Source organism: Lygodium microphyllum, chromosome 24 (assembly GCF_053477565.2).
Source record: "Lygodium microphyllum isolate KBCC chromosome 24, Lygodium_microphyllum_v1.1.10, whole genome shotgun sequence".
Lineage (NCBI taxonomy): Eukaryota > Viridiplantae > Streptophyta > Polypodiopsida > Schizaeales > Lygodiaceae > Lygodium > Lygodium microphyllum.
This window is the reverse complement of record NC_141158.1, coordinates 128,044,822-128,069,629: the sequence shown is the minus strand read 5'-3', so window position 1 is coordinate 128,069,629 and position 24,808 is coordinate 128,044,822.

The window sequence follows — 24,808 nt, the reverse complement described above, 5'->3', positions numbered from 1 at the left end:
CATCTCTCGTCTACATAGATTTTCATCTACTCCTATGCCTTCCTAAGTTCAACTTGCATTGATGAATTAGGGCTTGCATTCTTTCCTACTCTTCCTTTCGTTGCAAATTAATCATTTCATTGAACATAACTATAGAGAGGGGCACGTAGAAATCATACAAAGCCTCAAAAGGGAAAACTCATATACTTGTATGAGTAGTATTATTGTAAGCAAACTCAACTAGGTGTATCCATGTAATCCATACTTGCTACACATCATGGTAGTAGTGGTAAAGGTAAGTATCAAGCCATTTGTTACCCTACTTATTTGATCAGCAATCTAGGGATGATAAGCTATAGGTGGAGCCAATTTAGTCCCAATAGAACTAAAAATATACTGCCAAAGATTACTCATGAATTTGGAGTCACGATCATGAGCAATGACTTGCAGAAGACCATGTAATCTAAATACCTATATCATAAATTGACATGCCACTTGAGATATTGAAAATTTTGTCCTTGTGGGGATAGAATGAGCTGCCTATATCAACCTATCCATTAGCACATAGATACTATTCCACCCCTTCTTGGTTTTTAGGTAAACTAATGATGAAGTCCAACATGATGTGCATCCATTTACCCTCCTAAATAGGCAATTGTTGTAGTAGACCTCATTATTTATGTGTGATATCTTTGTTTTGTTGACATGGAATGGTGCATAATACAAAATCCTTCACATCCCTCCATAAGCCTTTCTAATGAAAGCTTTTGGAAATCTTGTCATAAGTTTTAAATTTTCCTAACTGACTATGCGAGCAGCATTTAAAGACTCGTAGTGCCAAAAATGAGTGCATTAATGCAAATTTTATGTGGGAATTCAAAGCCAATGGAAGTGGAACATGAGTATTCGACAATTTTTTAGAGACTGAGGAAGACGGAAATGCAAACTTTGGCCATTGTAGTGGTTGAGGATTTTTAGTAATTTTTTCGATGGTTGGATTGAAGAGAGATAGCTTCTCAGCTGTTTGGGATGTCAAGCCGGACATGCTAGATTTTTCAGATTTATAATTGGGCACTTGACAAAAGGAATGCGAGTGACCAGACAATTTAAAGGTAAAAAGTGACCAACAAAATGGACAACCAAAATGGGCATGGGCCTTTAGGGGGCCCAAGCCCCTATTTTGTGTGTGTGTGTGTGTGTAGGGGGGGGTTCCAAATGGGGCAAAGAGCCGCCACCCCCCCATGGCGACGATTTGTGAGAAGAGGGGTGTGGGGGCTGAAAACAAGCCACCCAACAGATCATGGCCAACATCTTCTTCATCTTTTTGCTCTCCATTGCTGGTTTCTAATCGCAAAATGGCTACTTGGTGGAGAAGCTGCAAAATCAAATTTTCTCTCTCCTCCCTCCTCTCTCCTATTGATGCATGTTCACATGTGTGATTCTACGGGAGAAGGGAAAGGAGTTGGATGCAAGATGGTGATGGAATAATGGAATTGGAGCAAAGGAGATCATAGATCAAGCTATGAGAGAGTGTCAACAGCCTCCCAACCATTAAATATGCACCTCCAAAGCTGGGTTTCTATGCATAAGCAATCATTTTATACGTTTCATGAGAGATGTTTGATGGAATTGTTTGTAAATGGATGCCTTTGATTGATAATGTTGAAATCTATTAAAAATCTTGAAGAAAACAAGAAAATTAAATATTAGAATTTTTATCTAAATAAATGAAGGAAAATAGTGAAAAATGGACAAATTAGAAAACACATGAAAACTGCTCTTTACACCTATCAACGATGCATAACCTAAATGGTAGGGGAGAAGAGGGGTTTTGATGTTGATTAGTTGCTGATAACATTTGAAATTCTAATATATTTGCTTGTGCATACCATATAGGACATTTATAATTTAAGTTTAAGAGGGTCTAGCAACACGAGAATGCTCAATGTGTTGACCCTTAGCAACCCAGCATCAGGTGTAGGCTGAAATAATTGAAAGAAATGTTTATTGCACTTCACAATGCTGATTTATAAATCATAAAATATTTGACCACTATGGCATTCACAATTGCATTGCACATATCGCATGGTGTAATTCCTGGATGCATTGCAATTGTTTTCTTATACATATGACCCACGCTAAGTTGTGAGATACCTAAGATGTAGGTTTAGGCGATCGAGCTCCTTGGGAAACTGTTAAGTAAGGAAATATCTTATCTCCTGGAATATTTTAAAACAATAGTAGATTTTGTGATATACATGTTATTTATGTCAGTGGCACATCGAGGGGTCAATCCCCGAGGTATAGGAGAGCCGTAGTGGGGCTACGGTATTAAGCCAAGGGGTGCCTTCTTCTGTCTATGTTACAAGGTGTTTTACACCGAGATATGTGCAGGGACTCCCTTTGAGGAGTATGGGGAAGTTTTAACCGTTGGACTACAATTCAAAACAAACACAAAATTGCGATGGAAGTTAGGGCAGTGTGTCCCTTAAACACTCCTGGCCGTGAGGCCGAGGGGGTGTGTTCTTTGATTATAGAGAGGCCTCGATAGTGCTTGGAGCCAGTGTCAGGCCCGTTTTAGGTCCCAACAAGTGGTGGGTTTACCGGGAGCTGCTAATAAGTGGTGATTTCCAAATCTCGGTCAATAGGGACCAATTCATTAGTGTATGCCAAAAATCAGTGAAATAGACTCATAAGACCATCAAGCCGAGCTTCAAAAGCAAGAAAGAGCTGGATGGGCTAGACGGTGGGCCGAAATAAATAGAAGATATTCTTCGCAAAGGAGTGGTCCAATACCCTTATACAACAGCGAGGTCTTAGTAACCATAGCTCAATGCATAGTCCATTAGGGGGAGGAAGCTCTAGTACTTCCCCCCTTCCAATTAGTTCGCCCACTTCGAGTGGAGTGATAGTGCCGATTGTTCAAACTCCTTTAGCGAATCTGGTTGTTGCCATGGCGGCGCAACCCATTGCAATCCCAGTAGTAGGGATAATGGATTTGCCAACCTTAGGGTTTCATCTACCCATTTTTAATGGGTTAGTAGAGGAAGATGTAGAACTGCATATCAATGAATTCCAAAAGTTAACGTTTAACTGTCGAATTCAAGATGAGGGACCCTTGATGATGTTCTTCAACATGACTCTGAAAGGACGAGCTACAGTGTGGTATCACAGCCTAGAGGTTGGAACCATAACTATGATCGACTTATTCTTTGCAGCCTTTCGAAGAGAGTTTGCTCCTGAAAGGGGAGGTCAATATTGGCTACGTGTCCTCAATGTTACACGTTAAGAACCTCACAAGAATGTCCATGGGTATGCCAAGAAACTAAAGGAGGTATTTCGTAAGTTGCAAACCTATATTCCTATTCCAGCTACTGCTCAATCGCAATACTTTTTGAATGGGCTAGACTTTAACATTCAAGTGCAGGTGAGCAATGTTGCTCATTCCAACATTAATATGGCTATTATACAAGCAGAAGAGGTAGAATTATAATTACAAGCAGCTTATGCCTCTAGGTCAAATTGGAATCAAAGTTTAGGGTTTGTAAATACTTTAGCACTAATGAGCGGAGGTCAAGGGATGTCCATGAGTCCTCCTAATGGGAGAGGAAGCATAATCCCAAATGTGCCCATGTTGCTAGCTCTTGCTAGTGTTACCATGATTATGACTAGTCAAATGGTTCCACTGACTATTGGAAGTCCAATGATTAATCCTACCATTTTTCCAAGGAATCAACAGCCAATCCCTAATAATCAAGTGGTTAGGCCAATGGAACGATAGGTAGATGATCGCGACTATGAGTCAAGTGCCTCAAATGTCCTTGGCAAAGTTAAGGATATGATGAAGCACTATACTGATATGATTAGTGAACAATATAGACAAATAGCAATTGATGTTAATTTCCTTAAGAAGTAGCAGAATTTGATAGGGAGTCGATGCCCTAAAGAGGGTGGCCCCTCAAGATTCGACTGTAAGTGGTGTGGTGGCCAACATTTCCCTAGGATTTGTCCAAATGTTAAATGTGACATATGTGGGAAGTTCGGCCGTTTAGCTAGTACCTGTTAGAGTAAGATTAGCTCTCTCTAGCAAGAAAGTAAATAGCCAGGTCCAGTTAATCATTGAGCGCAAGGGAATAATCTCCAATAAGATGAAGGACTGAAACAAATATTACAAAGAGGGAAAGTTATGGTAGAGGAGCTACCTAGTGGCAATGGAGTTAGCCTTATAGAAGATGTTTGTGTCAACGGCACTGAAGCTTGTAATCTACAAATTATTACGAGAAGTCAAAAGGGTAAAGAAGTCGATGGAGCCAAGGAAAAACCTATCAAGGGAAACCCCAAGCAAGATTATAAGGGGATGCAAGTCCTTAATCCCAATATGGAAGGCAGAACTCTCAAGGCCATAGATGGTAAAGCCGACCCCAAGAAGAATAATGAGTCGCCAAAGAAGAAGACAAAAGCCAAGAAAGAAGCACCAAGGCCGGTTCAAAGACCAAAAGAGCGAATCATCTGGTGAAAAAAGTGAGCTCTTGCTAGTTATCATGAATTTGATTGAGCAAGTTCTCTTTGCGAAGTTAAGCCAGGTGTAAATCTTCTATAGTTAATTAAGTTGTCTCCAAGAGTGCACAAGGAATTCAAGAAGATTCTATGCACTAGGTATATCGTTGAGCCCTTGGGAATAGTGTGAGTAGAAAATGATTGGTTTGAGCATGCTGAAAAGCATTGTCCGAGGGTAGCAGCATATGTTGTTGGAATATTAGTGGAGCATGCTACTATGGACACAATATCCTCTATCTATCGACATTATGAGTTCAGAATTGATGGAGAGATTGGGATTAGAAATAAAAAAAGATGCCTCCACGATACTCTGAATGGCTAATGATAGTTTAAGACAACCTGAAGGTTGCATTACTAAAGTCCATGTGACTGTTGCCAATGTAGAATGCATTTTGGACTTTAGGGTGATTAGGTTTGCAAGGCGACCTAGCTATCAAGTATTGCTAGGTAGGCCATGGATCTTGCAAGCAAACTGTCAGGTTGATATACCTGTTGCTGCGCGATTGATCTTTGGTCAAGGTGTTAGACGTGTAGTAGTAGATGCCTATCCTGAATCTCCTCAAAGTGAGAGAGTTCCTTTATCTTCATCGGAGTTTGATGCGCTAGATGCTCCATCTACTTAGTGAGACGTCATCAAGTGACGAATCAAATGAGGGGTCCACTACAGAGGATATCTAGCAAAGTGAATTTGAATGAGCCAATAGAGGCTCAAGAGAGAATAAGGGATGTTGATGTAATTGAGCTTGACCTTGGTAAGATGAATGATTCACGACCAATTAAATTAGGGTCCATGCTCAGTTTGGAAGAAAGGAAGGACTATGTGTCCTTGATTCAAGAATTCTGCGATATCTTTGCTTGGAGTTATGATGAGCTGAGAGGTATTCCTCCCAACTTGGTTGTTTATATGATTCCTTTGAAGCAAGCTAGTCACTCGTGTGACAAAAAGTAAGGTGTATGCATTTCGAATTAATGGATGGGCTATTTGAAGAATTGACAAAGCTACGAAAGACTGGCCTAACATTTTTTATTCAACACTCAAAATGGTATTCACCAGTTGTTATTAGGAAGAAGAAGAACAATCTGATTCGACTTTGCGTAGATTTCAAAGAACTTAATAATCAAACGGTTAAGGATTACTACCCATTGCCATTCATTGATCAGATTTTGGATCAGTTAGCGGGTAGGGAAATCTATTCGTTTATGGATTACTTTGCTAAATATAACCAGATGGCTATTACATAGGAAGATAAATTGAAAATGACATTTATAACTATCTTCGGTACCTTTGTGTATCATGTGATGGCCTTTGATTTATCCAATGTGCCTGGGTCTTGGCAACGAGTAGTTGATATAAGACCTTTGGTGATATCTCCCCAGAGGAGTTAAAAGTCTTTATTGATGATCTGGGGGCGGCCACCATAAGGAAGCGATAACTAATTATTTTGAGGAAATGTTTTGAGCATTGTAGATAGTTCTACATTGCTCTTAACCCTAGAAAGTGTGTATTTGGAGCACCCTATGGGTTGCTACTCGTCCATGTGGTTAGTTCAGCTGGTATTGCGATGGCACTGAAAATATAAAGGTTATAGTCTCTATGAGCCTGTTGCATACTCCAAAATAGGTGCACAACTTTTTGTCATCCGTGGGATATTATCGAAGATTTATCAATGCACTGGCAAAAAGAGTGTTGTCATTAACAAACCTTCTATCTTTTAACTGACTGTTTGAGTGGAATGAAGCCTGTCAAGTATCCTTTGAGGATGTGAAGCAGGAATTAGTAAAAACACCAATCCTAAAAGCGCCTAGAAGATGTGAATTTTTCTACATATTTTCAATAGTCACAATGCATAATATCAGGTGTTGATTAACTCAAATTTGGGAGGAAAAATGGTATCATCCAATTGCCTTTGCTAGTAGGAAATTGGGGATATCTAAAGTTAACTATATGTACATGGAGAAATTGTGCCTTGGAATGGTCTTTACAATTAATAAATTTAGGCATTATATTCTCCATGAGAAGGTAGTATTCTTTATGAAGGCGGAAGGACTCAGATTGTTGATGAACAAGTTGCAACTGCCTGACCATTTAGCAAAGTGGTTAATCACTTTGCAAGAGTTTGATTATGAGATTAGGAGTAAGCCACTGAAGTTACAAGGTATTGTAGAATGTCTTGTGGATTTTGAGGAGTCAAAGGAAATTTTGGTGGAGAAAAGTGATATTGAAGGTTTATTTAAAATCGATACAGCTTCCATCCCTTTCTGGTATGTGGCTGTAATGCATTATTTATCTACAAGAGGATTTGGGGATGCTTTATCAAAGTCTGAAAAGAGAAAGATCAAGCAACAAGCATTATACTTTTTGATTATAACGAGTGTCTTGTATCATAGAGGTGTAGACGATATCTATTATCATTGTGTAGTACCCAATGAGGTATCGTTTATTCTTGAGGAGTGCCATGATTCAACATGTGGGGAACATTTTGCTAAGTGGCTTACCGCCCAAAAAGCTCTCCATGATAGATATTGGTGGCCATCAATTTTCCAAGTTACTTTTAGTTATGTTAAGCGATGTGATGTCTATCAAAGACATGATGCGAGAGAAAATTATAGGCGACCTCTAAATTCTATTTTGATTACATTACCCTTTGAAAAATGGGGTATTGATTTTGTAGGGCCAAGATACCCTTCATCAACTACGTGGAAGTGGTATATTATTGTAGCAATGGACTACTTTACAAAGTGATCTAAAGCTCAAGCAACGGTGAATGACAATGCTAAGGAGACGGCTAGTTCCACTATGAAGCAAATTGTTTGCCATTTTGGTCCATTGAAGGAGATTATATCTGGTTGAGGGACACACTTCTTGAACAAGGTTATAGTGGCCCTGACTGAAGCTTTGAATATTAAGCACAATAAGACTACCCCATATAGTCCTCAAGTGAACGGTCAGGTTGAGAGTACAAATAAACAACTTGTGAGAATCTTATCCAAGATAGTATCGGAAAGCAAGTGCGACTGGGATAAGAATTTATATGTGGCAGTGTGAGCTTACACACACGACATTTAAGAGAGCCATAGGCCACACCCTGCTCAAGCTAGTGTATGGGGAGGAGTGTGTTTTGCCATTAGAAATAGAACTCCCCACTGTGTGTTTTATTTGTTGGGAGGGGAAGAAGCGTTACAAGAATCGTATACGTACCTGGCACATCTTGATGAGATTCAGTTACAAGCTTTATTATATCAAGAAGTAGGGAAGAGTAGAATGAAAGACCTTCATGGTCTTTGGGCTAAGAAGTACAAATTTGTGAAAGGTCAATAAGTGTTGTATTATGATGCTCATTAGGAGCTCTTTCCAAGAAAATTAGAACCCAAATGGAATGGACCATACAAGATTGTACGTTTAGGAAAGAATGGCTCTACGGCCCTTCTAGCAATTTTGTAGGGGGTAGAGTTTAAAACTAAAGTCAACTTTAATAAGGTAAAGCTTTACTATGTGTAAGGGCCAACGTTGCACTTGGTGCCTATGCAGGTCCTTCGGGATTCAACCTTAACATGCAATAGGTACCAAGACGAGTGGATGGGACGCATCATTCCCTATCTAGAGCATCCGTACATTGAATAACATCACCACCAAGGTCAAGTGATCTGGTAGAGCAAAGGGTATCAAGTTACTGAGTGGCAAGACATATCCTTTATGTGGGAGATTAAGGTTTACTGCCACCATTGTCAACGAATTCTGACTAGCATTCCTATCGAGTTCAGTGAAGAAGGAGGGATTGTGCATGTTATACATCCTCTCTCTCAGGTGGATTTTGATTATCATAAGTATGAGTGAGCTGATTGTTATGGCATGGCCTATCAATGAAGCATGGGTCTATACTATATATTTTGACAGAGCTTCCAAAGGGCCCGCTAAACATGCGAGCGTTGGTGCGGTCATTAAAGATCCCCGACGTAGGGTTGTCATGAATATGGGAGTCTATTTAGGACCCTCTTTTATTAAAAATACAATAGAATATAAGGCCTTGATCATGGGGCTAAATGTAGCCCGATGTGTTGGTATCCGCCGATTCTTGGTTAAAGGTGACTCACAGTTAGTAATCAATTAGCTAAATGGGACCTATAGTGTGCGATCCCATCTTATGGATGTACCATCATGCAGCCTTGGATATGTTGCATATCATTGAGATGGTAACTTGTCAGTTAGTTTCTAGACAATGGAATCACTTTGCGGATTCCTTGGCTAACTATGCTTTTGTGGAAGATGTCTTTTTCAATTGTGGCCAGGGGAGCCCTTACAATCACCTCCTAACATTATCCCTGGATTACTTTGGGGCCTTCTTGCTGACATGCCATATTTCAACCGTTGATAGTTAGTTTGGGTTGTGATGCATGTAGCAAGTGAGAACCTTCCTACTCTGTCATGAACGCAGAGGATTGTGTATCGTCATATTCGTCGAACACCCTTGGCTATTTATGCAGGGGGTTAGCTAATAACCTAATGCACTTAGTGTAGGGCCTAAGAAGTTTTTTTGTGCTTCAGTAGAGTAACGTTAGGACCAAGGGATTATTTCAGTAGCATGTTGTGCTGAATAGTAGTAAAATGTTTCATTTTATAAGGCCAAGAGGGCCATCTTTGTTGTATTCTAATATTTTCTTTCATAAGGCCAAGAGGGTCATTTTGTTGGTTGTGAAATGTTATATCTCTTTAGGCCAAGAGGGTCATACATCTGTTTGGCGCATGTACGTTTAATAGTTTTCTATTTTAGTGATTGCATCACACAGGTTGGACAAAGTGCTTGGAGGGAGCCTTTGATGCGCAGGAGCTTCTTGTGGTCATTCCAAGTGGTGTCGTCACCTTTCCGAGTTTTCCCTTAAGCTAATAGTGTTATATGTGTATGTGGGGGTTAATTTCTTTTCGTTTGTGGGGACCGGCAATCAAGGCAAGAGGTCCGAGGGTTTGGTTAGGTATATTTGGGGGAGATTTGAGTAGTTTTCTACCTCCTGTTAGGACATTGTCAACCATTAAAGACTTGTGATAGAGGGTACTCCTTGTGACCCTGTCCTTCCTATTTGCTAGAGACAGCTGTCCTAGGAGTCCCTATTAGTGTAGGGTAGTTAGAGAAGCCTGCCAAAATAGCAAAGAAGAACAAGTTCTGAATATGTCTAAATATGAAAATTACAAAGGTGTGTAAAAAGGAGTTCTAACCCCTCAATTAGAAAAGAAAAAGGTGTGTGTGTGTGTGTGTGGGTGTGTGTTGGGGGGGGGGGGGGGGATTTTCAAATGGCACAAACAGCCACCACCTCCCCATGGCGGCGATTTGTGAGAAGAGGGGTGTGGGGGCTGAAAACAAGCCACCCAACAAATCATGGCCAGCATCTTCTACCCTTTTTCACTCTCCATCACCGGTTTCTAATTGCAAAATGGCTGCCTTGTGGAGAAGCTGCTAAAATCAATATGTCTCTCTCTTCCCTCCTCTCTCCTCTTGATGCCTGTTCACATGTGTGATTCTATGGGAGAAGCGGAAGGAATTGGATACAAGATAATGATGGAATAATAGAATCTGAGTGAAGGAGATCATAGATTGGGATGTGAAAGAGCATCAACGGCCTCCCAACCATTAAATGCGCACCTTCAAAACCGAGTTTCTATGCGTAAGCAATCATTTTATTTGTTTCATGAGAGATGTTTGATGGAATTGTTTGTAAATGGATGGCTTTGATTGATAATGTTGAAATCTATCAAAAATCTTAAATAAAAAAAGAAAATTTAGTCATTTAATAATTTATACCAAAACACGCAAAACCCGCAATTATGCGATTTTCATAAAAATGATAAAGGGATTTTGTTATGATTTTGGGGTTCATATGGAGTAGAAATGAATATAAAATCAATTCTTAGGGATTGTGATTGGTACCAACTCATCAATCATAAATATCAAAATTTTTATCTAAATAAATGAAGAAAATTAGTGAAAAAAATAAAAAATTTAGCTTTTTGCATTGGAAAAATAAGAAAAAATATGCTTTATGTTCGTGGATATATGACATGGCTGAAGTGTGAGGGATAAGCATCAGTTTAGCCTTATCTCTATGTTAAAGTATAGTTTTTACCGTTTTTACAAGAAAAACACATGAAAACCGCTCTTTACACCTATCAACGATGCATAACCTAAATGGTAGGGGGGAAGAGGGGTTTTGATGTTGATTAGTTGCTGATAACATTTGAAATTCTAATATATTTTCTTGTGCATACTATATGGGACGTTTATAATTTAAGTTTAAGAGGGTATAGCAACATAAGAATGCTCGGTGCTGACCCTTAGCAATGCAGCATCACGTGTAGGCTGAAATCATTGAAAGAAATATTGTTGCACTTCACAATGCTGATTTATAAATCATAAAATGTTTAAGAACTATGGCATTCACAATTGCATTGTGCATATCACATGGTGTAATTCTTGGATGCATTGCAATTGTTTTCTTATACATATGACCCACGCTAAGTTGTGAGATAACTAAGTTGTAGGTTTAGGCAATCGGGCTCCTTAGGAAACTATTAAGTAAGGAAATATCTTATCTCCTGGAATATTTTAAAACAAGAGTAGAGTTTGTGGCGTACGTGTTATTTATGTTAGTGGCGTATCGAGGGGCCGATCCCCAAGGTGTAGGAGAGCCGTAGTGGGACTAAGGTGAGGGGTGCCTCCTTTTGTCTATGTTACAAGGTGTTTTACACTCAGATATGTGTAGGGACTCCCTTTGAGGAGTGTGGGGAAGGTTTAACCATTGGACTACAATTCAAAACAAACACAAAATTTACGAAAAAAGTTAGGGCAGTGTGTCATTTAGACTCTCCTGGCCGTGAGGTCGAGGGGGTGTATTATTTAAGTATAGAGAGCCCCGCTAGTGCTTGGAGACAGTGTCGGGCCCATTTTAGGTCCCGACAGACCAACTATTGGAAAAGATTGCATTTCCTCCATGATCTTCTCCTTAAATGGGGAAGTGTATGGAATAGCAATCTTGCCATGAAACCATATAAGATCATTCTTGAGCTGAAATTGGAAATGTTCTCCATTAAGCCTTGTCGTAATTTCTAAAAAAGGTGGTTGAATTCTTCATCCAAAAGATATATCTCCTGTAATTCTTCAATCTAATCACGATGAAGTTCAATTATAGAAGATACTCTACAAGCCCACATTCTTAACAATGAATCGGTCACATTATTGTACTTTCTCCTAGTGTGGGTAATGTCATAGTCATAATTTTAGAGAGTAGACACCCACCTTCTTTGCTTTAGAGTAAGATTAGACTACATAAGCAAATACTTGAGTAGCCTATGGTGACTTTTCACATGGAACTGGTTGCCATAAAAATAATGGTATCATTTCTTAATAGCATGCAAGATAGGCAACATCTCCTGGTCATACACATTCATTTCTATCTCTTTGTCACTCAACTTGCAACTTTCAAAAGTTATGACTCCATGCTCTCAACATAGGATAGCACCAATACCCCTTCCAGTGGCATCACATTGAATGGTAAATTCCTTTGAAAAATTAGGCTTGACTAGAATAGGAGCTAAAGTGACCAATCCCTTCAACTAATTGAAGCTAGGATCAATAATGGAGTCCCAAAAAAATGCTTCCTTTTTTAGCTTATCTATCAATGGTGCTATAATAACTGCGCAATGACTGATAAATCTTTGATATAAAAAGATAGATCTAGGAATCCACGAAGAAAAGTGGTATTAGTGGGTATATTGACCATGCACGATGTTGAGTGTTGAAATGACTTGTTTTTTGGATGTTTTTTTGTTGTTTTTAAGAGCTAAATGGTTGATTTTATGAGATGATTGATTGGTTTGGAAGTGGTTTGAGGGTGTTTTGGAAGATATTGATTGTGTTTTGGAAGTTCGTGATGTTTATTAGTGGTTCTGTGATGTTCTGATAGGTTCTGATTGGTTCTGTATACCTTCTGTATACCTTCTGTTTTGTTCTGTTTTATTCTGATTGTCTTCTGTAAGGAGGGATGGAGTATTGATTGATGAAGATTGAGATCTTGTGAAAGTTTATTGAATGGTTTGTGAGAGTTTGGAATGGTTTGAGTATGAGTTATGTGGTTTTGATGACCTTCTGTAACCTTCTGTAGGTCTTCTGTAGAGCCTTTGTTTCTGTTCTGTTCTGTAGCTATTTTGGTACTGTTCTATGACTGTTCTGTATGCTTCTGTATGTGTTCCGATGGATGAGAGTGTAGTTTGGGAAAGTTTTCTAGCCTTGGAAAGAGGTGAATACAAGTGCAAAGGAGCTGAAAGAAGTGAAAGAAGTAGCTGCTGAAGACTCAAGTGAAGACTAGAGTGAAGTGACAGTAGTGAGCTATGAAAGGACACTGTAGTGGCTCTGTTGACTCTTCATATCAGACATACCTCTTGGGAGGGGTATCCACGACCTAAGAAGGATTATTGAGAGTGATTTTGAGAGATTGTAGTGAGGATATGATGTATTATTGATGGAGAGAGAGAAAAAGAGTCAGAGATAGCCAATTCTACTGAAACAGAGTGATTGTATATGAGAGATTGAGAGAGAAGACTATGAAGATATTGAAGATGAATAATATGTGATGTATTTCCATTCAAAGATGGTGTATTCCTTTGCTTTCTTTGTTCTATTGATGGATTTTGTGAAGATATTGAAGAATATGGTTGATTCTCAAATCCGTGGGAGATCTACATGATGCTGCATGAAGATTTGTTGTGCTTGGTGTTCTTTTCTTCATTGTGATCATATGAAACATAATAAACAAGCTTGTTGATGATACAATATAGATTTTCTTGAAAGAGAATTCCCTTTTCCTTGGTGTTCCTCTTGGGGCTCCATGTTTTTGGTGCGCAGCTTGGGAAACTTGCCATCAACAAGCACTAGAAGAGGCTGAAAATAAAGGAAATGGCATTGCCAAGAAGAGAAGAATTCAATGGATGTTTATAAAGTTCCTTCTTCCACTGAAGAGTTGGAATTTCTCATAATCAAAGCCACTTTCCACAAGAAGTTTATCCCACAATGGTGGAAACACATCACCATCATGATGCATGCTCTATGTGGTGGACAATTTCCTCTTCCTGTTGAAGCAGCAGAAACTTGCATCTTGGTGGCAAACTGTTTGGGAATAAACTGAAGAGCAGAAACAGAGAGAATGACCATCCATGGAAGATTTGGCATTCATTGAGAAGTTTCCAGACAACATCAAGTGGGAGATTGTGAAGAAGCTTCAGGAGTCTTGGTCTATAGAGGTTCATAAAGACAAGAAGGAAAAGAGTTGGAATTTGTTCGTGGATGCTCAATAGCAAGATACATGGGATGCTTGGTGCACTGATAATCTTCTGTTTGTTCAATTGGCAACCCACTGGAAGTTGGTAGAGAGAGTGTTCTTTACAACATACACTGTTGAAACTATCAGAAGCTGGCATTACTATGATGATGGCACCACCACAATGCTCAGATGTATGCATTTTGACACCTTCAGAACCGAATACCTTCCTCTGTGCAGTGGCATGAAAGCAGAATTCAGAGACATTGAAAAGGAAGAAGTGGAAGAAATGTTGGAAAGACAGTCCTCCATAGATTGAAGCCTTCTCTTAACCCTCTGTGAAGCACTAACAACATAGTGGAGCCAACCCCCTGATGAATGACGCAATAAAGAGGCAAGCGTTAGAACGAGTCCAGAGGTACGTGAGAAGAGAGAAAGCAAAAATCAGAGCCGAGAACGAGCTCGCATCATAAGCCGCCTTTGACGCCCTTGCGGAACTCTTTACAGAAGTCCCAATGGCACATCAAGCCCTTCCTCCTCCTGCTGGAGGTCCACTTCCAAGCCAGATCCATCCTAGAAATATTGATGACAAGCTAGCGAATGTAGTCCCATTGCCAGTTTTTAAGGGAGAGTACAATGAAGACCCCGATCTTCATGTAGCAGAGTTTATGGTAGAATGTGTGGCTAACAATGCCAGAACCCCTGAGCATTGGTTGACAATATTCCCCGCCACTTTCAAGGGCGCGGCGTTTCAGTGGTATGAGAGACAAGCAACAGGAACTTTTGGCACATGGGACGACCTGAAGTTGGCCTTCCTCACTAAATTCAGGCGTGAAGGTTTTGAAGAGCGGATGCGAGAGGAATTTATGAACCTAAGTCAGTCCTCTGGAGAAAGAGTAGAAGCTTATGTCTCACGAATGGAATCCATCCTGAAGAGATGGACGAACCATAATCTAGATGATGGCATTCAGAAGGGGGTGTTTCTCAGAGGATTACAACCAGAAGTCCGTAAGTTTGTGGAGCTGCAAAGACCAGCCACATTGCAAGCTGCAACAGAGGATGCACAACTGTACGATGAAGTTGAAGCTAGATTAGCGATGAATACAGGAAGATGAGTCCTACCTCCTCTGATGCCAGGAATGATGTACCCACCAAATGCAATCCCAGGGACTGTCCCCTACATGCCCCCAGTATCACAGTACAGTGCACTAAATCCACAGTGGCCACAATCAATGCCTCAAATGATGGTTCAACCACAACAACAATGGTCACAACCAATTTCCCTAATGCCAAATCAGCAGCAACAATGGAACCCTACCAACTGGAGCCAACAGCCAACAGTTCAAATGAGAGCTCTGAATCAGAACCAGAACAGAGATTCCTCTGCACCAGCCCAACCTGTTTATGCAGTGATTACAGAGACTCCTCAAAACCCTCCTGCCAGTACCTCCGGAGGAGAAAGCTTGAAGGATTACTTATCCAACTCAGTTGCAAACATCAAAAAGGAGTTGATGGATGTGATTACAGAGCAGTTACAGACGCTGAAAGTGAATACCGCTAGCATATCCAACGTTGCAGGAGTAGGAAGAGATGTGATGCGGTCAAATACTTGGTGTGGTAAGTGTCATCAAGCAGGCCATTTAGCCACTGAATGCACACGAAAACCAACCATTCCTGGAGCCTTCTGTTCCTCCTGTTTGCGGAAGAACCATACAGAGGACATTTGCTCTCTGAAGGAGATGCATGATAGAAGAAGGAAGGAAGAAGACACAAGATTTAACTTGTTGGAATCCACAATGACAACACAGGATATTGGACCCAAGCCTAGAGAGTTTGGTCCTAATTTCGGACCTAGAAGATTTCCCTCTCAAAGTTACAGAGGAAGGCAGTCTGGCAGTGGTCAGAGATCAAAAGTGGAGTGTTACAGATGCGGAGAAAAGGGATACATCTCACCAAATTGTCCAAATCCCAGAAGGTCAGTGGATTACAAGCCCTTATGCAGTCGATGCAAAGGAGAAGGCCACACTGCAAAAGACTGTCCAAGCCCAGTCCCAGTGAAAAACAGTGTTACGGATAGTCCGGCTAAGGCCCAAGAGCCTACCTCCAATTTAGTGGAATTGGAAGTTGCTGCCATCACGCATGCAAAGAAGAAGGAACCACCTATCCAGAAAGAAAATAATCCTCCTGCCAGAACAGTGACGTTTGATCTTCCACTAGAAGAACAGAATAGAACAGAGCCTGACAGTGCCGTACAGAGCACTACATTTCCACAGAGAGCTACAGAGACAGTTACAGAGATAGGACCAGAGGTCCAGGAGACTGAAGAGGAGGAAGTGCCACAAGTGGCAGAAAAAGTTCCCATGATGCCTCTATTGGAAGAAAGAGGGAAAATGAAAATGGGTGTTGCCCCATTCCCTAACCGGTTAGAGAAGCCAGTGGATCCTATTAAGGAATACGATCTGGTCAGAGATCTAGATATCTTTAAACCAAACCTTACATTCTGACAATTATTGATGTTGTCTCCCAGTTGCCAAAAAAGGTTCAAAAGTATACTAGCAAGAAGACGTGGCTTAAGGATTGCTCCCTCAACAGCAACAAAGTCCAATAAAGCTCCAGAGCCTGTCAAAGAAGTGGATGTGGCTAACGCCTTCCTAGATCCAGGTACTCCAGAGACTGGCGTGTGGATAGAAGGCTGCTTTATTGCAAATGCACTGATTGATGGAGGTTCATCAGTAAACATTATGACGGATGTGACAATGAAGGATCTAGGCCTACAAGGTGTGCAACCAACCCAATGGCTCATCAGACTGGCGGATCAGAGCAGAATCAAGCCTTTGGGCATTCTCCCATATGTGAAAACTACAGTGGCTGAAAAAGATTATTGGCTAACCTATCTGGTGGTGAAGCCAAACTCTTATGGCACATCCTACCCTTTGTTACTGGGCAGACCATGGCTTTTTGAAGCCCGAGCAAGGATGGATTGGTTCAAAGGAACCTTGACCTTGGGTAGAGGACCCAATAAAGTGGTGCTGAAGCTCTATGGTGCCCAAAAAGGACATGGATCCATCTCCTTGGAATTATCTTCTGACTCCCCTAATGAGGCTACGGATGGAACATCAGTAGACGAAGATGTTGTCAAACAGATCCTTCCCAAGAAAACAGCGGCACGTTCCTTAACAGTGGATACTGTAAGCCAACTCCCAAAAGATGCAAAGCCATTATCAATGGGTGAATACTTCCTGCCTGAACCAGGAATGACTTCTGAAATCACTTCTGACAGTGAGATAGAAGCATGGATGTATTGCTCTCCCTGTTACATGGCCATAGCAGAGCCAGAGACAGAGGCAGAAGATGAAACAGAGAACCTGTTCTTCTCTTACAGAGCTCCTACAGAGACAGAAGCAGAGACAGAGACAGAGACAGAAGCAGAGACAGAAGAGGATGGATATGATATGGACGAAGAAGGTTATGAAAGTGAGCCAGAAGAGTCTATCCCACCTGCAGAGGATACATTTGGAGGAGAAGTTTCAGAAGCATCAGAAGCAGATGAGCTCATGCTATGGGACAGAATGGCGATGGTACCATTTGGTCTGGTAAATGGATCTTCTCATATGCAAAATCTTTATAAGAAATGGATTAAGAAGAACAAGCCGTCTTTCAACAGTGGCTCGTGCCGTCCTAGCCCATCTTTGCCAAGAAAAGATGATGATGATGCACCGTGCCAACAAGCACCAGTCCCACAAATCCAACAGAAATCAGAGGGTTCCTGTTATGTGACATTCCTGGATGTGTCATCAGAAGATGAGTCTTCCAGCCAAGAGGTAACTAATCTTGAAACCAAACCCGAAACGGCTCTAATCCCATTTCAACATCTCAAGGAGCAAATTGAGTCTCCACCAAAAGAAGAAGTTGGTTCTAGTGGGACATCAGAAGAGGACACCACTCCCTTGAAGGAGTCGGATCTGTATCCAGAAGCAGTCCATGGGACCTTCATCCGTGAAGTAGAAGGTGAAAGGTAGTTAACCTTTGTGGATGCAGATGGCACTAAACGCCATTTAAAGGTGGGTAGCAGCCTCCCAGAAGAGGAGTTGTCAACCTTGTACAACTTGTTGAAAGAAAATTTGGACGTGTTTGCGTGGTCCTACAAAGACCTAAAGGGAATTGATCCCACAATATGTCAGCATCATATTGACTTGGAGCCTGATGCCAAGCCAGTACGGCAACGACAGAGGCGAATGAACCCGAATTATTCCACATTGGTGAAAGCAGAGCTGCTGAAGCTTCTGGAAGCCGAGTTTATCTATCCAGTGGCAAATAGTGAATGGGTTTCACCCATTGTGGTGGTACCCAAGAAGAATGGGAAATTGCGAATCTGTGTGGATTTTTGCAAGCTCAATTCCAAGACGAAGAAGGATCACTTTCCTATCCCTTTCACAGACCAACTGTTGGACACAGTGGCAGGACATGAGCTTTATTCCCTTCTAGATGGATTCAGCGGATACAACCAAGTCCAAATCGTAGAAGAAGACCAATCCAAAACAACCTTCACCACAGAATGGGGGACCTACGCTTACCGAGTGATGCCATTTGGGCTCTGCAATGCCCCTGCTACTTTCCAGCGAGTCATGATGGCCGCATTTCAAAATCATTTGCACGACTTCATTGAGGTATATTTGGATGACTTCTGTGTCTATAGTTTGATCCGTGAACACTGGGGACACCTGGAACAATGCTTTGACCGATGCCGGGAGTATGGGATTTCCCTCAACCTTGACAAATGCATCTTTGGGGTCTCTTCTGGAGTTCTGTTGGGCCACATTGTCTCTGCACAAGGGATATCAACAGACTCTGCAAAGATCGAAAAGATCGCAGCTTTGACAGCACCCACCAACCTCAAACAGTTGAGGGGATTCCTAGGCCATGTGGGTTACAACAAAAGGTTCATAGCCCATTTTGCAACAAAGGCAATCTCCTTGCACAAGCTTCTAAGGAAAGATGCAGAGTTTACTTGGACGGAAGAATGTGACAAAGCCTTCCACACTCTGAAGCAATGTCTGATTGAGGCACCCATTCTGCAACCTCCTGATTGGACGAAAGAGTTCCATGTACACACTGATGCATCAATTGAAGGCTTAGGCGCAGTTCTCTGCCAAAAGGGTTCCTCGAAGCTAGATCAACCAATCTATTATGCAAGCCGAAAAGTCACTGATAGGGAACGGAACTATACAGTGACAGAGCTGGAGTGCTTGGCAATGGTGTTTGCCCTAGAGAAGTTTCGCCACTACCTCCTATCCACCCACTTTAAGTTTTATGTGGATCATGAGGCCCTATCCTTCCTGATGAACAAAGCAGATGTGAAAGGACGAATGATGAGATGGCTCCTTCTATTCCAAGAGTTGGACTTTGAGGTGATTACTAAGCCTGGTCGTTCCCATGTTCTGGCTGATCATCTGTCGCATATCCCACAAACTGCAGACGAGGAACAGGATGATCCAAACCTTCCTGATGCTTCCTTATTCCTGGTAGAAACTGTAACTCCCTGGTATGCAGACATTGCCAATCTGCTGGCAACCCAGCAGTACCCTCCTGGCATTTCTAGTCGAGAGAGGAAGAAGGTTATGCTAGAATCAGCCCCCTACACGCTGCTAGGCGGTGCACTGTACAAGAAAGGCAAAGATGAAGTGCTCAGAAGATGTGTTGCAGGAGATGAGATTGGGATTGTTTTGAAGGCTTGCCATGACGAGCCATGTGGAGGTCACTTTGCAGGAGAAGCCACAGCCAGGAAGGCTTTGCTAGCAGGATATTGGTGGCCTACCATTCATAAGGATGCCTATGATTACTGTAAAAGATGTGATGCTTGTCAAAGAATGGAAAAACCCACCAAGACAAGTGCCATGCCACTGCAACCTATCCTTCCTTTAAAACCGTTTGAGAAGTGGGGCATTGACTTCGTAGGTCCAATCGATCCTCCTACCAGAAGGAAGCATAACCGATACATCCTCGTATGTATGGATTATGTCACAAAGTGGTGTGAAGCTAAAGCCCTAAAGCGGGACGATGGTAACAGCGTGGCCCTGTTCATGTACGAGAATATCATTACCCATTTTGGCAGTCCCTTAGAACTGGTAAGTGACAGAGGCACTCATTTCATTAATAAAGTCATGGAAGAGTTGACAGAGTTGTATAAGATCCGCCATCGCAAGTCCACTCCTTATTACCCCAGAGCCAACAGCCAAGTCGAAGTCACGAATCGCATCCTCTGCTCGATTCTGACAATAACAATTGCCGCACATCGTCATGATTGGGATGATCGACTTACAGAGGCCCTCTGGGCATACAGAACCTCCCATAAAGCAGCAACAGGACAGACACCCTTCCAGCTGGTGTATGGTACAGAAGTTGTTTTCCCTATTGAACTGGAATTACCCTCTTTGAGAGTGGCTATCAAAGAGCGTTTGGGAGATGATGATTCACTGCAACGCCATCTCCTGCACCTGGAATGTTTGGACGAAATTCGCAGGATGGCTCTACAGTGCATGGAAGCCACGCAAGCTCGACGCAAGGCTTACCATGACAGCTTCATCAAGCACAAGGAGTTCAAAGAAGGTGATTTGGTCCTAGCCTATGATTCACGATTTGGCAAGTTTCCTGGCAAGCTTCAATAACAGTGGATGGGCCCATATAAGGTACTTGCCGTCAACCCTAATGGCTCTGTCCAAGTGCAGACCGTTGATGCCTCTGATGATCCCTTCCTGATCAATGGATATCGTCTGAAGAAGTACTTTCCTCCTTGGGGATCTTGACAATCACGGTCACCTGATCCTTTCCCCCGTTGGTGTGGCACTGTAACTCTTATGATGCTACTTCTGATAGCCGTTCTTCAGCCACTTCTGATGAGGTGGATGCAACCCTCTGTCCCCTCAAACCCCCCTTCTGGCCGTGATCTCTTATCCTCTATTTTCCACCAGCGACAGTGGCGAGGTTGGTTTTGATACATGGTCTTTCTACCATTCCCTTGCTTAATTCGAAGAGAAAGAAAAAAAAAGAAAAAAAAAGGAAACACAATATACATATCGGTCATGGGAGAAAAGGACTTAGGTCCCTGTCACGCCGACCTATTCTTCGAGAAAAGGTGGAAACACCCTCGGGAATAGGGGAAAACAAACAAAAAATAAAAAAAAGAAAAAAAAAGGAGAAAAATTTAAGAAAAACAAATCTATTATGAGAGAAAAGGAAGCAATTCCCTGTCATAGCAGGCCTCGGTTCCAAGAAAATGTGATAACCACCCTTGGACGAGAAGCTGGCTGTGGAAAAGGTGGCAACACCCAGCAGTCCAGAAAGCGGATTCATTAATTGATATCCCCAGGATCAATTCCGAAGCTGCCTCCCTTGGTATGCTGTGTCCTGGGTCTCTCTACAAAGTGTCTAACTGTCCTCTAGCAGATGACATGTCCTGTCTAACACAACATTCGATTTGATGGCTACCTCCCTGGGTACGCCTCTTCAACAACTGACGATGCGATCTTCATCGACAAACAATCGAGTGACGTGAGCTTTCATCCTAACCGGATGGGGAAGTGAGTATGGTTGCCCTCCTGTATCTATCAACTGAGCGTGAGACAGAGGGTGGGGTGAGTGACCAGTCTTTTCCCTTCAAATAAAATGAGAGGTGAGTAGTGTGAATGAAGTGTTGCACGCACGGGATGGGCCTCTCAATGCATAAAGCACAATTTGTTTCTGTGCACTGCACCATAAGGCTCCCTGGCCTTCCTTCTCGCACCGTATGCCGGCACAGGGCAGGATGCACAGTTGCACCATTAAATGCGCACAAGGCATATAACCCTTGCACACGTGACTGTGAGGATTACATTAATGGGTTTCAGGAAAAGGCTGCCCTCCTGTATCTATCAACCGAGCGTGAGACAGAGGGTGGGCTGAGTGTGACTGGAGTTTCTTCAATCAATTACCGAGAGGTGAGATTGAGGGACGTTACAACACTTGGAGTCAGGTATGTTCCCGTTTCCCTATGCACCCATGGGATGGGTCTTTGCCGTCATCACAAGACACATCACCCTGTTCTGTACACTGCACTCTAAGGCTCCCTTGCCTTCCTCCTTGCACCTATGCCAGACAGGTTGGACGTACTAATGCACCATCAACTGTGCACCTTGGCATACTCCTGTACCATTCCCCTGTTGATTTCTAAACCGGGTATGAGATATGGGTTTCAATCCTTATTCCTCGAGTGATATTAGTCATGGGGCGAGTGACAGTTCTTTCATTCCATTTGAGTGACTGTGAGTTGAGTATAGTATTCCTTATCATCGACGAATTTCCTGCGATTCCTTCAACCAGCTACCTCCCTGGGTGCTGCTGCGTGGTCCCTGCCATGATGGACGTGTGCCGAGAAGATGCCTTGGTACCTCCAGCAGCTGACAACGACACCGGATGTGCCATCGACACTCAACCTTGCTTCTTGACAAAATGGGCCAAGTTTTTCTAACCCTACAACTTTTGTTTTTCAGTGACGTTCATGTTTTAAGTGTGGGGACGTTAGTGGATGGTCTGTGGCGTGGTCCTAGGTCCGTGTTGCTTGGTTCACCCTATCCGTTAAGGTCTTAAGTGTGGGGACGCGTCCCTGCACGTGTACATTGCATACCCTTCTGTATATGCCTCAACCTGCTCATGCATCTATGCCATGACTTGCTTTTACCCTGATGCGGTCCCTTCCCACCCAGTTCATTTTCCACCCACCCTTGGGGCTGTTCCCTTGTAGTTCTCCTTCATTTCCTGATTTTGAGGTCTTGCCATGTGAATGCATCCTACGTTCACCGAACTCCAAATCCAACCTTATAGCCCTTTTTCTTCCTTTGAAATGACCATTTTTTCTTTTCACCTACCCCTGTTCCGGTGCACGGTTTTCGAGTTATTAATTTTTGAAGCATTTTATGCAAATTAGCCGGTTTTCCATGTGAACGTGCTTTTCTTGCTTCGGAACCGTGATCTGACGACATAGCCCTGCCAATCACTTTTTCCTTGACATTTTTCCTTTTTTCTCCGAGTCATTCCGATGCACGGTTTTTCCAATATTAATTTTCCGGTTTTTTTACGACTTTTTCGTGCATCTTTTTGACATTTTTCCATGTGAACCTGCCCTGTTTGCATTGGAATTCCAATTTGATTTGACAGCCGTGTCCCTGTGTCTTCCCCCACCTTTTTCCTTTTTCCTCCCCCCTCTTTCGACTTTCGGATTTTTACTTATTAATTTTTAAATGAGTTTTCGGGCGTGTTTTTGGAGTTTTTTGCATGTGAACACCTCCTACTTCCACCGGAACTGCGATTTAACATGACAACCCTGTGCCATTCCTTCCTGCGGACATTTTTCCTTCTTACTGCATGTCATTCCGACGAACAGTTCGTCTGATATTAATTTTCGATCCCATTTTCGGGTTTGTTTTTTTGGGTTTTTCCCACGTGAATGCGTCTTATCTCCGTCGGAACTATGTTTTGATGTGATAGGATTGTCAGGCACGTCTTTATGCACATTTTTCATTTTTTCTCCACCTCGTTCCGATGCACGGATCTTCCGATATTAATTTTTAATTACGTTTTTTGATCCGTTTTTTGTGTTTTTTGCATGTGAATGCCCTGTCTTTCTCCCAGAACTCCCGTTGCACATTTTCCCTATCTTCCCCCCGCCGTCCTGCCTACTTTTTGTTTTTACGCCCTTTCGTTTTGACATCCGGATTGGGAGTTATTAATTTTTCTTTATTTTTATGAGTTTTTACGCGCCCCGTCTTGCGCGTGCATGCGCCCATTTTCGATTTTACGCATTTTAACTCGTCCGGGTCGCATCCGCATGCCTCGTCCCCGCATCCAGGCGCCCTTTCCCTCCCGTCACCGCAAATTTTTTTACCCCCGCCCCGTGCATGCGCGCGGGATAGGGGCGTCTCACCTTTCCCTCTCTTTTCTTTCTTTTCATTAATTAATTTATTTTTTAATTTTATTGATTTACATAAAAAAAATTTATTTAAAAAAAACCACCCCCCCCAACGGGCACCTTTCACCCCCCCGAATTTCAACCACCATCTCTCTCTTTCTCTTTCTTCTTCTTCTCTTCTTCTTTCTCTCTCTTACTCCTCTTTCTCTCTCCCTGACCCTCCCCCCCATCTCTCCCACCTACTGTTCCTCCTCCCTCCACCTTCTTCCCCCTCCCTTCTTCCTCCCTCTCTTCCTCCTTCCGCCTCCACACAGCGCCTCCTCTGTACCTCCCGCCTCCACCCCCCATTGCCGCCTCCAGCGCCTCCTCCCTCCACGCAGCGCCTCCCCCGCCTCCTCTGTATCTTCCTCCTCCCTCCCCATTGCCCTCTCCCGCCTCCATCGCCCTCCCTCCCCATTACCTCCACCTCCCCCCACCTCCTCTGTATCTTCCTCCTCCCTCCCCATTGCCCTCTCCCGCCTCCATGGCCCTCCCTCCCCATTACCTTCGCCTTCGCCCACCTCCCGCCCTCCTTCTCCTCCTCCCTCCCCTCTCCTTCCCCTCCTTCCTCTCCCTCTTCCCCCCGACCTCCACGTCCTGAGCAGCCGCCCACGCCCGGCCTCCAACGTCGTCACCGCTGCCTCCAACGTCGTCGTCGCTGCCGTCGGGACGCTGTCATCGCCGCTTGTTCTTCCAACGCCGCCGCTGTCGCCGCTTGCCACCGCCCCTCCTCCCCTCTTCCTCCTCCTCCTCCACCTCCTCCTCCTCCCTGTAACTACAGCTTAGTTACTTAACCCAACCTAGGTTAACTAACCCCTATTAAGTTTACTCACCACCATTCAGTTAACTAACCCCCCCTAGGTCAAACTAACCCCACTCTAGTTAGTTTACTAACCCTCTAGTTAGTTTCACCCAACTCTAGTTAGTTAACCCCACCCCCTAGTTCCACTAACCCTAGCATAGTTAGACTAACCATACTTAGGTCAACTAACC